Source organism: Leptodactylus fuscus, chromosome 1, assembly GCF_031893055.1.
Source record: "Leptodactylus fuscus isolate aLepFus1 chromosome 1, aLepFus1.hap2, whole genome shotgun sequence".
Classification (NCBI taxonomy): domain Eukaryota; kingdom Metazoa; phylum Chordata; class Amphibia; order Anura; family Leptodactylidae; genus Leptodactylus; species Leptodactylus fuscus.
Genome location: NC_134265.1, coordinates 327,019,037 through 327,035,961, shown reverse-complemented (window position 1 = coordinate 327,035,961; position 16,925 = coordinate 327,019,037). Strand labels below are relative to the sequence as shown.

Genomic DNA, 16,925 nt, shown 5'->3' with positions numbered 1-16,925 from the left:
TGGAAGATAACCGGGATCTCCAAGTAAAGCTTCATCCTTGTTCTGCTTACATTCATGTTTATATTGCGATTACCTATGCAAGGACATACCTGTACGTCCTTGAAGAATTAGCAGCTACATAAGGTGGTAGAGTATGAGAAGAGAAAGCAATTGTTGTATACACAGCACTCAATAAGGCTCCTGCCGGCTACCAAGAGACTGCCTGAAATCAGCAAAAAAAAAACAAGTAGTGTTAACCCCTTCCCACCGATGGCATTTTTTGATTTTCGTTTTTCGTTTTTGACTCCCCTCCCTCTAAACCCTATAACTTTTTTATTTCTCCGCTCCCAGAGCCATATGAGGTCTTAATTTTTGCGGGACAAATTTTTCTTCATGATGCCACATTAATTATTCTGTATAATGTACTGCGAAGCAGGAAAAAAATTCAGAATGGGGTGGATTTGAAGAAAAAATGCATTTCTGCGACTTTCTTACGGGCTTTGGTTTTACGGCGTTCACTGTGCAGCCAAAATGACCTGTCCCCTGTATTCTGTGTTTTGGTACGGTTCCAGGGATACCAAATTTATATGGTTTTATTTACATCTTTCTTGACCCCTAAAAAAAATTCCAAAACTGTGTTAAAAAATTTTTTTTCTAAAAGTCGCCATATTCCGACGGCCGTAACTTTTTTATACGTAAGTGTACGGGGATGCATAGGGCGTCTTTTTTTGCGGGGCCGGGTGTACTTTTTAGTTCTACCATTTTCGGGAAATGTTATTGCTTTGATCACTTTTTATTCAAATTTTTATCAGAATCAAAACAGTGAAAAAACGGCGGTTTGGCACTTTTGACTATTTTTCCCGCTACGGCGTTTACCGAACAGGAAAAATATTTTTATAGATTTGTAGAGCGGGTGATTTCGGACACGGGGATACCTAACATGTATATGTTTCACAGTTTTTAACTACTTTTATATGTGTTCTAGGGAAAGGGGGGTGATTTGAACTTTTAATACTTTTTATATTTTTTTATATTTTTTTTTACTTTTTTTTTTTAATTTTTTTTTGCATTTATTAGACCCCCTAGGGGTGTTGAACCCCAGGGGGTCTGATCACTAATGCAATGCATTACAATGCTAATGCATTGCAAAAAATCATCCTCTCTTTTGCAGGCTGCATAGACCAGCCTGCAAAAGAGAGAATTTGCAGACAAGCCTGGGAGCCTTGTACAGGCTCCCGGCTGTCATGGCAACATGACGTCGGCCCTGGAGCATGCCTTTGACTGCGGCGCCGGAGGGGTTAATGCCTCCGATCGGTCCCCGGACCGATCGGAGGCATTAGAGCCGGTTGTCTACTGCTTAAAGCAGTAAACACCCGGCGGCTATGGCGGCCGCCCGGCTCCCGGGCGGTCGCCATAGTTACAGACCCGACATGTGCCGTACTATTACAGCGCATGTCGGGAAGGGGTTAAAATATCCTCCAAAGGTTTATTATGATCTTATGGGGGGTACATTGTATATATAAAAAAAAAAAGTCTATGCATCACCAAAAATGCAGCAAACTTTATTTGAATAACTCAAAGGAAAAAAAAAAAATGTTAAGAGTGTATAAAAACCTGAAAATGTGGCAGAAATTATGAACCAGGGAAAATGACCAAGTCATGAAGTGGTTAATATAGTGTTTTGTTTTGTTTGTAGGACTTTTCCTGCCTTAACTTGTTTATAAGGGTTTTTTTAATTTTTTTTATTTTGGAAGGCGTCCAATTGAATGCTTTGAGTATTTATAGGTTACATGTACATTAAGTCTGAGGCCCCACATTGAAGAAAAACAGCTTTTTGTTGTTGCATTTTTTTGCTGCATTTTTTGAGCCAAAGCCAGGCGTGGATATAGCAAAAGTGAGAAGTACTTTATTTTATATTATATTTTATATGCATTCCTTCTGTAGCTACTCCTCTGTTTGGCTCAAAAAACCACAACAAAATCTGTAACCACAACCCCCCCCCCCCCTGCTTTTCTGGAATGTGGGGCCTGTAGAACATTGAGCGCTATTTAACACCCTTATTATATCTTCCTCCTACTTCTTACAATTAAAGGAGTTATCCAAAGAGGTCATCAGTATTAAAGGGGTCCAACAAAGCTTTAAATTGGACAGCGCTGCAGTAAAGGCAATCGCCACTTAGGTCTGTACAGCAAGTGAGAAGCGCGGCTCTTGGTAGTATTATTATTATTATTACAGCACTGTCTTAGTACCAGAGATACAAAAATGTAAGGCTGCACTCGGAGTATATGGACCTTCAGAGACTTACAATGATTCATTAAGAATTGGAAGACCAGAAGGTGAGGTACAGGAGTAAAACAACACAGCGCACTCACCCAAGACATTTAAAAAACACACGACTCTTTATTCTTAAACTTTTGGTTGGTGCATTGTTTACTCCTGTACCTCTATTCCTTCTGGTCTTCTAATCCTTACTGACAACAGTCTCCACGTATAGGCCACTTGGGGACCCCCGAATGGAAACCTAATCTGTAATAAAAAACAGTTACTTTAGGAAACCCACGGACCTCATAGACTATAATTGAATCCACGTGGTTTCCACTCGAAGAGGGTGAAAAAAGCGAAGAGAAAAGCGCTGCTTGCAGGACTTTTCTATCTGCATTTTTCATGCCAAGAAGGGAACGGAATTCCCGTATGGAGTGGCAAGTGCAGATGTGAGCCGAGCGTAAGGTGGTTGCATCCAACACACAACCCCACAAAGTGAGAACCCATTAATACTCACTCTTTATAAATAATTTTTTCATCCCAGGATTATACTATGCACTGCCCGGTGCTGTTATATATTCATGTTTAACCTTGCAATGATTCATGTCTTCTGTTCATACTCGAGTTACTTGACAAGGTTTCCCTATTGTCCCACCAGCGGCACAATACGAGGTATTTCTGCGCCTGTGTGCTGGTAGGACAGGCTGAATTTTTAATCAGCCGAATTAGCATATGCATGGCTACAACCCCATAAGAGGGCACAGGGACCTCCCCCTCGTGTGTTTTTTTTCTGTCCTCCCCCTCCTTTCTGGCCCTGCTCCTCCTGCCCGCAGGGTTCTTTTTTCTTACCCTGGTGTAAGGGCCTGTTTGAGGCCTTAGTTTTTGGGCTTTCGCTTTCTTGCTGGAAGGCAGGTTCTGTGCAGGCCGGGGTGCCATAGGGAGGGGGAAGCGCTGGGCTGCATTAATTCCCCCATCACTTCCTGCTGCAATCCAGTGGGGCGCGCGGTCTGCTGGTTGCAGATTGCGATGCGGAACCTTAGTTTAGGTTCCGCGTTCTCGGGGGGGAACAAAGTCTGTGATGCACCCGCTCAACTTCCGACTCTGCCATTTGCGGGATTAGTCATCCTGGCAGCAATGGGGCTTTCAGTATGTTCAGGGGGAAGGGAAGGACCCCTAAACAGTATATATCACTGTTGGGGTTAAATCTCAGGAATTTGCAGCATGTTTGGGCTTTGTGCCTTAACCCTTGCTGGGTGTCACGGAGACCTGCCCCTTCCGGCCATGACCTTTCTAAACAGGCCTTGACTGAACTTCTATGCCTTCCTGGAAGTTCTGGTGGGGCTCCCTAGTTGTCTAGGTTTGTAGTTATACTACTGCATTGTGACATCCGTTGCATTTGTTTCATCTGCATTTCCTGCATCCAGGGGTAGAGGCTCTTCCTCGCAGGCTAGACCTCAGCCTCAAAGGCGTTCGAGATATCGCTCCAGAGGAGTGAGGTGTGGGCTCTCCAAAGTAGAGCCAAAGAAGAGGCCCAATTTTTGAAGATATGCTGCTCTCTGTGGCTGAAGGCCACGTGGGAGGACGCCTCTCCCACTTCTCCTCCGTGTGGCACCAACTCTTAAAAGATCCCTGGGTATTGCGGGTAGTAGAGTATGGGTATCCCATAGAATTTATCCAACCTCCCAGCAACCGGTTCGTATTTACCCGTACCTTACCCGTCGTTCAGCAGACCATCTTGGAAAGATCCATCAAGGAATACATCGCAAAAGGGGATCTGGAAAGGGTCCTCTTCAAAGCTGGGGTTGGGGGTCTACTCCCCAGTCTTCCTGGTCCCCAAACCATCAGGGGACTGGAGGATGATAATAGATCTCAGATTCCTCAACCGCTTCTTAAGAAGAAGACCATTCCGGATGGAATCGGTAGACTCTACGACATCTTTCCTGCAACCAAACGATGTCATGATAACCCTGGATCTAAAGGACGCGTACCTCCATGTCCCCATCTATCCTCCTTACAGGAGATATCTCAGGATCACTGTCCAGATATCCGGCCACAGAGAGCACCTTCAATTTGCCGCACTTCCATTCGGCAGCTCTTCTGCCCCATACAACTTCACCAATGTGGTGGCACCTGTCGCTACCACCCTCAGGTTGCACGGCCTATTTATAGTTCCCTACCTGGACGACTGGCTAATAAAAACACAGTCTATCTCGGTTTTCCAACATCATCTTCAGATGATCTTCAGCCATTTCCTTCCTCCAGAAGCTAGGGTGGCTCATCAATTGGGAGAAATCAGAGATAGTGCCTTCCACCCAGAAAACATTCCTGGGTTTCGTCTTGGATTCAGTAAACATGCAGATTTCTTTCACCAGCCCAAGAAGACTACGATTAGAGACTACCATCCGTTATCTCTTGAGAACCCGGTGGCTTACCATCAGCACCGCCATGAGAGTCCTCGGCCTGATGTCCTCCTCGGCCAGGGCGGTCCCTTGGGCTTTATGGCATTTGCGTCCCCTCCAGATGGAAGTGGAACAGGCCTCCACAGGGACTGCAAAAGAGATTCTGCCTTTCTCCCAGTACCTGTCTTTCCCTTTTATGGTGGATAAACCTGAAAGACGGAAGGTCCTTGGTCCCACCAACGTGGACCCTGTTGACAACAGATGCATCCCATTGGGGATGGGAAGCCTACTTGAAAGACAAGACTGTTCAAGGAAGTTGGAAAAGACCGGAGAAGAACCTGTCCCACTTATCCACTGTTCACATCAAGGGCTCCCTGAACATAGTAGTGGATTAGTTGAGTCGGGGTATTACCATATCAGGAGAATGGTCTCTCAATCCAGATGTGTTTCAACAGAACATCCAAAAATGGGGTCTCCCGGAGGTCGATCTTATGGCAACCCGACTCAACGCCAAGGTGAAAACCTTCTGCTCACTGTACCAGGAGGAAAACCCCTTGGCGGTGGATGCCCTGTCCATCCCTTGGAGGTTCAAGCTGATTTATATATTCGATCCAATTCCCATCATACACAGGGTGTTGATGAAGATCAGACAGGACCAAGTCTCGGGAATTGCCATAATCCCGTTCTGGCCAAAAAGGGCTTGGTTTGCCGAACTCATAAGGATGAGTCAAGGCATATACTGAAGGCTTCCCCGCCTCCCAGATCTGGTAACCCAAGGAGAGCTGAGCTGAGCTGATCTGAGGAGATTCAACCTAACAGCTTGGAGGTTGACCAGTCCCTATTGAGGAATAGAGGACTGTCAAGAGCCGTCCTGAAGACTATTGCTTGTTCTCGTGCAGAATTCACTAATAACAATTACCGCAGGATCGGTAATATTTTCAATTCCTGGTGCAGAGAACATGATGTGGACCCATTCGATCCCCCAATTGAGGCGATCCTGGACTTCCTTCAGGATGGACTCGACAAAGGGCTTTCTGTCTCCACCTTTAAGGTACATCTAGCTGCTTTGTCCGCCTATCTGGGCAGGCATTTGTCTCAGGAGCCTTTAGTCAGCACCTTTATAAAAGGGGCAACTAGGTTGAGACTAGCAGTTACTGCTCCTGTCCACCAGTGGGACCTCAGTACGGTCCTAAGGGCTCATTCACACGGAGTAAGTGCGGAGCGCAATGCGCTGAGTTTACGGGACGTTTGCGCCGTGATTTTGACGGTGCATGTTTGCGGTCGCGTTAACGCCGCGTAAACGCGCATTGCGCGCCGCATTTACTCCGTGTGAATGAGCCCTAACGGCACTATGTAGCTCACCATTCGGGCCTCTGGAAGAAGTGGAATTAAAATTCATCACTTAAAAGACTGTATTCCTTCTGGCAATTACATCTGCCAAGAGGGTAGGAGAATTACAGACACTCTCCTCTGAAGACCCTTATATTATGTTTGAGGATAGAGTGCAACTCCGGTTTCTACTAGGTTTCCAGACTAAAGTGCCTTCATCTTCCAACATTAGTCAGCTGAACTCATTGCCTGTTTTTCATCCCTCTCCTTTCTCTCCTGAGGAGTGCAGGTTACACACTTTGGACCTAGTAAGGTGTCTCAAAATCTATCTGAGACGTACTAGCGATTTTAGAAGATCTGAATATATTCTAATTAATTTCATCGGTCAGCACAAGGGCCTTAAGGCCTCAAAGCCCTCCATATCCCGGTGGGTAAAGGAGGCCATTAAAATTTCCTTTACAACACAGGGGTTATCTCCCCCTGCTTTTCTCACGGCACACTCCATGAGATCGGTCTCTACCTCCTGGGAAGAAGAAGGCTTTACCGCTCGACCAGATCTGCGCTGCGGCTTCCTGATCTTCAGAGTCTATGTTTGTCAAACACTACAGAGTGTGCGCTCGTGCCACAGAGGCCACTGCCTTTGGGCAAAATGTGTTGGCCTCAGCAGAGTGAGAAAACCCTCCCTAGGGGTATTAATAATAATAATAAATTTTATTTATATAGCACCAACATATTCCGCAGCACTGTACAATTTGTAGGGTTCAAATACGAACAGATACTTAACAAAGAGCGTCATTTCACACAATGGGACTGAGGGCCCTGCTCGCAAGAGCTTACAATCTATGAGGTAGATGGGGTGACACAAGAGGTAGCAGGGGCGGCATTGCTTATACAGTATTCAGACAATTTTGTAATAGAGGTTACTGTCATTACACAAACAAAACTTTATGAGCCATCACTAGTGGTGTCCTGTAACATGTGGATGGAGCTTGGACAAATAAAGTTAACCTGAAAAGACATCATATCATGTGGGGTAATGTGGGAGCGGGGACAAAGGAAGGTTAAATTTTGGGGATTCTAATTATAGTATGGAAGGGTTTACGTTAGAAATTATGATAGCCCTGTCTGAAAAGATGTGTCTTTAGTTTGAAACTGTAGAAATTGGGAGTTAATCTGATTGTCCGGGGTAGAGTAGTCCAGAGAAGTGGTGCAACTCGGGAGAAGTCTTGTATACGAGTGTGGGAGGTTCTGATAATAGAGGATGTCAATGTTAGGTCATTGAGTGAGCAGAGAGCACGGGATGGGTGGTAGACAGAGATGAGGGAGGAAATGTATTACTTGCCATCTCCCCGTATTGTGCCACTGGTGGGACAATAGGGAATAAATGATTATGAAGATAATTCTTTTTCCCTTAGTCCCAACAGCGGCACAAGGCGGCCCTCCCTATATTATTGTTGTTATTGTTGTAAATCTTATGACTGTTATTACTCTTGTATAGACACGCGGGGGTGGGGGGTGGGGGGGTGTAGCCATGCATATTCTAATTCAGCTGATTAAAAATTCTGCCTGTCCTACCAGCACACATGGGCAGAAATACCCCGTATTGTGCCACTGTTGGGACTAAGGGAAAACAGATTATCTTCATAATCATTCATTGTCTCACACACATTTTAAGAATGCTCCTTACAAATTACTATATGTCGGCTTTCCCCTTTGGTAGCATTAACCAGTTATACAATCCCTAGTGTCCTGGTGTATTATGCATAAAGATGAAATAGTTATATATCAGTCCATTTAGCATTGTACAACAATATTCCATAACTATGAAGTGAATCAACAGCAAAAGGAATCTTAATAATGATAAATGAAGACATGGCGTGCACTGGAATGTCGATGTAACTTGTCATTATGACATCTTCAGCATATAATTACTTGTAGCTTGTTGAACTCCACATCCAACATCAAGAAGAGCTGCACAGTGACCTGCATAAGGTCACAGATTCTGATGTAGCGTACTCTGAATAAGTTATTATAATAGGTCTGTAAGTCAGAGCAAAGTGTAATGCAATTAAACTAATGTTCTAAAATATAATGTATTACAATGGGGAGTGATGGTGGACTTTGTACACTAAAAGGCCACAGTGCACCACAGAAGATATGAAGCACCTGACTAAATATTTGGAATTAGAAATGGGTGATCCTCCCAAGATTTGTTTTGAGTGGTTTGGTTCCCTGGGTCTCTTCAGATCCTAGAGTATAATAATAACTTGCAATGGATGTCACGTGGCCATTGTAGTTTGTCCAAGACAAATCTCCAATTGTTCGGTTTTGTTAAACACCAAACAATTTGAGATATTAAGGTCAAACCCAGCTCGGGACGCATCAATTCACCCATCTCTATTTGGAATCCAATGACATGTACAGGTGCTTCTCAATGAATGAGAATATCTTTGAAAAGTTTATTTATTATTATTTATTATTATATATAATATTTAATTATTTATTATTTAAGTGAAACTTGTATATTTTATAAATTTATTGCACACAGATTCATCTGTTTTAAGCATTTATTTCTTGGAATATTGAGGATTATGGTTTAGAGCTAATGGAAAATGTTATTATCTCAGAAATTTAGACTATTGTGAAAAAGTTCAATATTGTAGTCTCATAGGGGCATATTTATCAATAGGAGTCTGATGGTGCATGCAACTTTTATGACATACACAGTCCAGTCACATTAATGTGACCACCTGTCAAAATCCAGAATATCCACCTTTTGCAGAGCAGACCGCTCCAAGACGTGCAGGAAGAGAGGGGATGTTGTGATGATGTTCACTGGGATATTGAGCCATGGCAACTACTGTGCCGTGGCCAGCTGCGCTAGGTTACTCGGTTGAGCATCTATGGCGCGAACAACCTGATCGAGGTGGTCTCACAGATTCTCTCTCGATTGGGTTCAATTCTGGGGAATTTGTTGGCCAAGGTAGTACGGTAAACTCATCCTGGTGCTCCTCGAACCACGCACGTACACTGCGAGCTTTATTACACGTCGCATTGTCCTGCTGGTAGATGCTGAGGAAAAACAATTTGCATGTAGGGGAGAACATGATCCGCGAGGATAGATGTTGATTGTGTTGTGTTGAGCCATTGTGCCTTCCACAATGATGAGTGCATCCAGATGACTGATGACACGGGCCTTCTGCCATTGGTTATTTAAGGTTGACATCAAAAGTAGGCGGTGGTCACATTCATATGACTGGACTGTGTATTTGAACAGTGAGTGCCAGAAAGGAAAGAAAAATACATCAGGCTCGACAAATTTAAAAAATGTGCACTAGAATGGACCTGTACGACGGAGAGATGAACACTAGTGTGAACTTAGCGATAACTTAGTTGAAGATTCAGAAGAACTGGACAGAATTTTGTCACACAAGTAGTGGAGACAAGATTTTTATGCGCAATAGAGACAGCTTTTTGTTTTTTTTTGGGGGGGGGGGGGGGCAACAGGGACAGATTTATTTGGTGCATCGGCAAAATGAGCCAGAATTTTGGTGCATGGGAAAGTGAGTCAAAATATTGGCATGTTGAAAAGTATGACAGATTTATGGAGGTCTGTACAACAGATTTATAAATATGTCTAAAACTGCAAACAGGATTAGTACAAAGATCGACCGTATTAATAAATGTGCCCCATGGTGCAACACTCCAATCTATGCAAAACATGGCTCATGTATTGGTCGGACTTATTAACCTAAACCTACCACGTGAGTTGAGCCACGCAGAATTCAAGCATGTGAATCCCATCAATACACGACCGTTATTCTACCCACACACATCTTCAGTGTACATGTCCCTGGTTCACAGCTGTTCTTCCTTGGACAACTTTAGTTAGGTACTAACCACTAAAGGGAACACCCTACAAGTTCTGCAATTTTGATGTTGCTCTGAACTAGCCATCAATATCTGGCTTGGATTCTTAAACTTGGTCATTGGAGTCCTGGGTTCGAATCCTGCCAAAGACATCTGCAAGGAGTTTGTATGTTTTCCCTGTATTTGCATGGGTTTCCTCTGGGTACTCCAGTTTCCTCTCACACTCCAAAGACATACTGATAAGAATTTAGATTGTGAGCCCTATATGGAACAACATCTGTAAAGCACTTTAAATATGATGATGCTCCATAAATAAGCAAAATAAAATAATAATAATTGTTTCTGCTTCCAGCTGAACATATTGTAACCTTATTTCTGTAATGGACTTTTTCACATAAAAAAAAAAGTGTCAAGTGAACATCAATTTAGGCTCCCACCTCACAACCAAGCGTCCAGAAATGGAATTGAAGGTACAAGATGGTGTCCATGTGAAGTCTGTGGTTTTCATGGACACTATCATAGGCGATTAAGAATACCATGAGCCCTGGGCTGAAAGAGGATTGTGACCCCCCACCAGGTTAAAGTTCTCAGGGCTGATTATCAGCTGAATGAGCTGAATTCATAGGATGTCTCAATCAATTCCCATTGTTATGTGGGTTTACGCATTGTACATACAATTGTCTACAAGGTACACTTAAAAAGCTGCTAAACCTAGGGATTAGATTGGTGTCCTTGAAGACAATTCTATTCTTATTGACCAAGGGGGGGAGAAATGCACCACCCGCACTACAAGACTGCCCCCTTGCTAATGTTAAGACTAGTTACATCCATGCATGTATATATAGGTAGATTTGAATAACTAACGCCACTTCTAAGGGCCCGTCCGGGCACAGAGGGGGCGGATTATGGCGCGTAATCCACGTCATAATCTGCGCCCTCACAAGGGTGGTCTATGTAGACCGCGAGGCTTCCTTTTTTCCGTGAGCGGCAAAAGAAGCGGGCTGCACTTTCTTCGGGCGGATTCCGTGGCTCAGTGAGTCACGGCGTCCGCAACCTCTGGCGTTGGCCCATTCATTTGAGCAAACTCCGAGGGGGGCGCGTAGTCGTGGCAGCCAGGTTTTGACCCGAGAGTGACGCGGCTCTCTCGGTGCCAAAACCCGCTATACCGCCCACCGTGTGAACTAGCCCTAAGAGGCTTACAATTCTTAAAGAGGACCTTTCACCATATCTGGGCACAGGCAGTGTTATATACTGCCAGAAAGCTGACAGTGCGCTGAATTCAGCGCACTGTCGGCTTTCCCGATCCGTGCCCGGTGTAAAGCGCTATCGGTCCCGGTACCGTAGCGCTTTACAGTCAGAAGGGCGTTTCTGACCATTAGCCAGAGACGTCCTTCTGCCTCGCGGCTCCAATCGCGCTGTGCTGTGGAGCCGGGAGGAACTCCCCCTCCCTCTCCTGATAATACTTGTCTACGGACAAGCTGTGTGAGCAGAGGGAGGGGGCGTTCCTCCCCGCTCCACAGCACAGCGCGATTGGCGCCGCGAGGCAGAAGGACGTTCCTGGCTAATGGTCAGAAACGCCCTTCTGACCATAGAAGAGCTACGGTACCGGGCCGTAAGCTCTTTACACCGGGCACAGATCGGGAAAGCCGACAGTGCGCTGAATTCAGCGCACTGTCAGCTTTCTGGCAGTATATAGAACTGCCTGTGCCCAAAAGTGGTGAAAGGTCCTCTTTAAAGTAAGTGATAGATTTGGCCAGCCATAGGCCCCCCAAAACGCCATATAATAATTCACTAATTTCCTATCAAAATAAACAAACTGAGCTGCAAAATGGTCAAGAATAGGACACGTTCTATATTTTGCAGGTCAGTCCTACAGCCCCGAAACAGATCCATATAGGGTGTGCATAGGGCCAAAGAAATGCATTCATATTATTAGTATTTTTTTGGGTACCATTATTTCTATGGTGCTTTATATTTGAAAAGGGTTTACAAATAAAAACACAAAAACAAGTACAATGGACTAAGGCTAGGTTTACATCTGCATTGGCGTCTCCAACCACAGATTCTGTCTAAAATTGTTTGTGAGAAAAGTCGTGCACGGGAGCAGTCTATGGGGGCCACAGGTAACCGCTTCTTTAGTAGACGGGCTCTCTGAATTTCGGGTCCACACACGAATCCGAATAATGGAGCCAATAGCGAGTGTGACCCTAGTGTAACTTAACAGTCTCTGTGACAAAAAGGGGATCCATAATACTAGGGAACACATGGATACACAGTGAGGCGCTCAATTCTGAGGTAAAAATGAACACCTATAGGTTCAACTATATTTTTTTAAAGTGCTGCAGAATGTGTCAGCGATATATAAATAAAATGTATTATTATTATTATTATTATTATGGTTATTATGGGCCATTGCCCACCGCAGTGCAATTAGCAGTGTCCTCCCCCTATACACACGTACAATACCACAGGATTCCCTCACAGAGCTGTGACACTGCGCGCGCTTAAACAACCGCCGTGAGTTCCCGCCTCTCCGTGTTCGCACAGCGCATGCGTCGGAGCCGCTGGCCAGCCGCGAGACGCCGAGTGACGTCAGGGGCAAAAGTGGGCGTGCCCTCGGAGGTTCTGTACTCCGTCACTCCCGGAGCGGGCTGCAGTAAGCTGGAGGTTCTCAACTGGGAAGGGAAGCTGGTGCTGACCTTCCCTCCTCCTTCTCCTTCCTTATCCTAGGGGCACTCGGTATCACCGCGCCCGAGACCTGGCAGGTAAGGCACCGCTATTGGGCACGACTCGGGGGGATATCGCTGGTTCCTCTTTCTCTGGGGCCTGTCCAACATGGCTCCCGGTACCGGCTCGTCCTCACTCGGGGAGCCGGCCTTGTTGTGCGTGTGATCTGTGGGCAGACAGGGGACGTGTGATACGTGTTGATATGGCGAGGAGATCAGCGGGTGACCTTGTTATGGATCGCGTACTGTGGTTTTACAGGGGCTGTGTACACGGCCGACGCTGCCTGAGGTACCTCACGTCAACCTGCCGGATCTGCCTTGTACATGGTCGCCCGATAGAATAGCATTAGATGGTGATTGCTCATCATTCTCAATGGTGAAGTCTGTTGTATTTACAGTAGTGCCCCACATGATAGAGCAGTGATGGCTCCTGTGGACAGTGTCGGAGGGGAGGGGGTGATTTGGGAGAACCTTTGTTCTGCTGATCAGTGGGGAGCATGGGGTGCTACTGTTCAGTAGAGGTGTCCCCTAATCCTGGGTCAGCGTGGTCCCCCCTGTGAATACGTATGATTTTATGATGTGGTCTGTATGAATGGGGACTACTGTTCAGTAGAGGTGTCCCCTAATCCTGGGTCAGCGCGGTCCCCCCTGTGAATACGTATGATTTTATGATGTGGTCTGTATGAATGGGGACAGAAGAATTGGATATATTTGTTTTATCCTTGAGCAGTGAGTCGGAAAGAAGAAAAACATAGCAGCATTCTTCCAAAAACCGCTACACCTGGCCGCAGGTGAGCCCCCTTCACTTTGAGGGAGTGGAGCTGCAATACCGAACACAGCCTGAGGATAATGTGGTGCTGGTTGGTTTTGTGCTAATTAAGGAAGTTCCCTTAATTCAATTCTCCATTCATTTTAAGGGCGTAAACAATTCACAGAAATCAAAGCTGTAAGAGGTTCCAAATTTACCTGTATGAAAGTGTTGCAAATATCCTCTTGTTTAATGTGGTTATCCAGGGACTCAATTCTTTGGGTTCTGTTTAAGTCAATCCTCGACATCCCAGAGTGTTTCTGACTCTGGATATATGATCACATCCCGGGCTCCGGTCTGTCTCCTCTCTTCTCCCGTGTGTTTAAAGGTTAAGTCAGCCCCCATGCTGCAGGTACCCACCTCCTGAGAGGATGGAGGAGGCTGAGCAATGCAGGGGTCATGGGGCTGGCTCCAATCATGTAACCCTGGGTCAGATCTAGTCTAGACCTCCCAAAAATGTATGTTGTATAAGTGATCCCTAGATTAACCCTTCTTCAGGTAATATTTCATTTCCTATTTGTGACAAACCATAGGTGTCTTGGCTGGGTCTGACCCACAGTCACAGAATAGTGCCCGGCGCCCATCCCCTGAGTTCCTCCCCTTAGTTACCTGTGCTATGGGGCCTGGCATTTGGCTGACTGCGTAATTGTAATGGTAAAGCAAACCCCCACAGTACAGGTAAGTAGTGGTGGAGCCATTGGGGGGGGTTGGTTATTGTTATGAAGTAATTGCCGCTTATTCTACAATCTGACTCGTGACTCCTCCAATTTATTAACAAAAAAAAAATATATATATATATATATATATATATATATATATATATATATAAAAAAAATTATATATATATATATATATAAAATTATTACACAATATTAATTGTATAATATAATTAAATGTTTCTTATTTGGAGGCCAGAGTTGGAATTTTTTTTTTTTCTAATCTACTCACCATTGAATACGACTTCCAATGTGACTCAACATCCCCGACAGATAGAACCACAGCGAAAGTAAGTGTTAAAACACTCCTTGAAGAACACTTGTAATGGGGTTGTCCATGACTTGAAGGTAATTGATACTGATGACCTATCCACAGGATATATATCAGATCAGCCAAGGTCCAACGCCTGGACCACATCCCGATCCTGGAAGCCATATATTAGGTAGATGGTCAACAGCAGCCCTGCTCTAATTCAAGTGAATGGGAACGGACTGCAGTTACAGGCACCACCGAAACTGTACCAGACCGAAAGTAGTGTACTCTGTATTGATGGGAATTGCAGCCCTACTCCCATTCACTTGAATAGGAGCAGGGCTGTATACCTAGTAGCTGAAACACCTGATCAGGATGTGGTCCAGGTATCGGACACTGACCTTTCCTATTGATAGGTAATCGGTATCAATTACCTTCAAGTTCTGGACATTCCCCTCTAACTTCCCACCATCTAGTCCTGCCCTCGCTGGTACCCAGTTTGTGTTTCAAAGCTTTTCCTTGTAATGGTTCTACTACATGGAGGCCGAGCTACTTTAACCGCATGCGGGTTAGTTGCCTTATTCACTTGTTTTTGCCATGGTTGCACAAGTATCGGTGAAGGGCGGCGATATTGTTAATGTGTGTACGTTATCTTGACAGCAATAGTTTCTGCATGCAGTAAGTAGCAACTGTGAAGAGTTTGTCCATGTATTTCTGCTGTTTTTCCATTGGTTGTATGTTTTCAGGTGAAACATTTTCGGACTTATCCAGGGACTTTTTAAAGCCTACTTCCTCTGGGTTATGTTCTTTAGGTTGGTTCTCCCTCAGGATCACCTGAGACTCTTCCTCCTTCCTTCTCTCCTACATTCAATGGTATTACCTATACTAGTGTAATGTTCTAGCTGGGCTGCCAGCCCCCATAGTTCAGGTAATACCAGTAAACGTGGGAGAGGAGGCAGAGCACCTATGGCCATTCACACAACCCTAAGGTTCTGAAGAAAAAGAACCCTGGGAGGAAGTGGGTTATAAAAGAAAAAAAAATCCCTGGATAACCCCTTTTAGGCTTTTATTGCCTTTCTTTAGGATGGGCCGTAAAGAGCTGATAGGATAGAGCCCCATACATCTTATCACCTAAGTTCATACTACATAAACAATACAGGGGTGGAAGTGTATAGATCCAGTCCGCGTATAGTGGCCACGTGCCCATACTGCAGCTCACTTTCTATTGACTTCAATGGGAGTGGAGCTGCAGTTCCAGGGCCTGACAACTTTACCTGGATGCGGAGCTAACTGTATCCCGCCTAGTGTTGTATAGTATGGGTATCTGAAGTGGCATTGGACACGTGGCCAGCTATTTATGGGTTATTATAAGGATAGGCTGTGGCTTCCTTACATGTAGCCAAAAGCGTTCCCAGTTACATCTTTGCAGTCCCTTTATATCTGATATTGTGTGAGCAGATGTTTCTTGGCGTTGGTGACCTGGTGTCAAGTAGGTGAAAGTAATGCGCTGGTTATGTATGGTGTATATGTGAGGACCCCGTGCACAGGGTTACCTGCAGAGGATGTATGTTCATGATATGCACTGCCCCTATAGTGCTCAGTAAGTCTGTATGCTGACACTGAGTCACCCTTTAGTGTCTGTACACTTTGAGGGGTTAATAAAGGACAAGTGGCCCTCCTCCCTCTTGCTGTAAACACATTGTTTGTTCCTGGTTAGGATTAGGGAGGGTTGCTGTACATTACATTCACTGATGGTGTCGCCTCCCCCATAAGTGCAAGGGGCTGATGCAATCTGACAGTGTGAAGAGGATCTTCATCACATCATAGGAGACACCCCTCCCCTCTCCCTCCTCCATGTCCTCTGCAAGCAGCATCTCTCCTCCTCCTCCTGCGGGTCATCAACACCCCCGCCCGTCCCTAGTGTACAAGGGGAGGGGCGCCATTGCCATCAGACATTTTGTGTGTTTTTTTTTTCTGGCATGTTGAGTTCACGTGAGGTGAGCTGCTGGGGGGAGTGGGGAAGGAGGTACAGGAGAGGGGCTGATAATAGGGGAAGGGATACACTGCAGCTCTGTCACTTCTCCTCATATGTAGCAGAGCCGAGCCCTTGAATGTTACTCATTCCAAGATCACAATGTTCTGTCTTGCATAGGATTGCGCCCTGACCTTTATGTACAGGTAACCCCATGCAACCTTGGAGATTATCATGAGCACGTCAGCTCTGCTGCATCTGTAGACCCGCGGCATGTGATTCTTTGTTCTGACAGTCGTGTCGTGTGAATAAATGCACGTTTATGACGTAAACTACAGATAACTGCATCATTTTAGTGGGAGAAGAGCAAACCATTCATTTCCTGTGGATAATAGTCTGTGCGACATCTGATGACACAGATGTCGTGCAGGTCCAGCACTTTCTGGGTGACATTTCCCTGGAAATCTTTGACTGCTGCTGGCATCCTGTGGTCCATGTGAGTTGGTGATCGGTATATATGAGTATGTGACTGCCTGTGAAATAGAGTTTAAGAGCCCTTGTGATACATTGGATCCGCTTTGTGATACACCCTGAGGCGCTGGCTCCTGCCA

General features: G+C 45.2%; 1 protein-coding gene across 2 annotated transcripts in view; it reads left to right on the top strand.

The window, feature by feature from the left end:
* Positions 1-12,449: 12,449 nt before the first annotated feature.
* Positions 12,450-16,925, top strand: part of KIAA0232 (KIAA0232 ortholog) — a 34,793-nt gene continuing 30,317 nt past the window's right edge. For both annotated transcript variants that reach the window (XM_075260354.1, XM_075260362.1), the window contains exon 1: positions 12,450-12,604. The gene's annotated coding sequence lies outside the window, so the exon portion shown is untranslated. The remainder of the gene's footprint in view (positions 12,605-16,925) is intronic.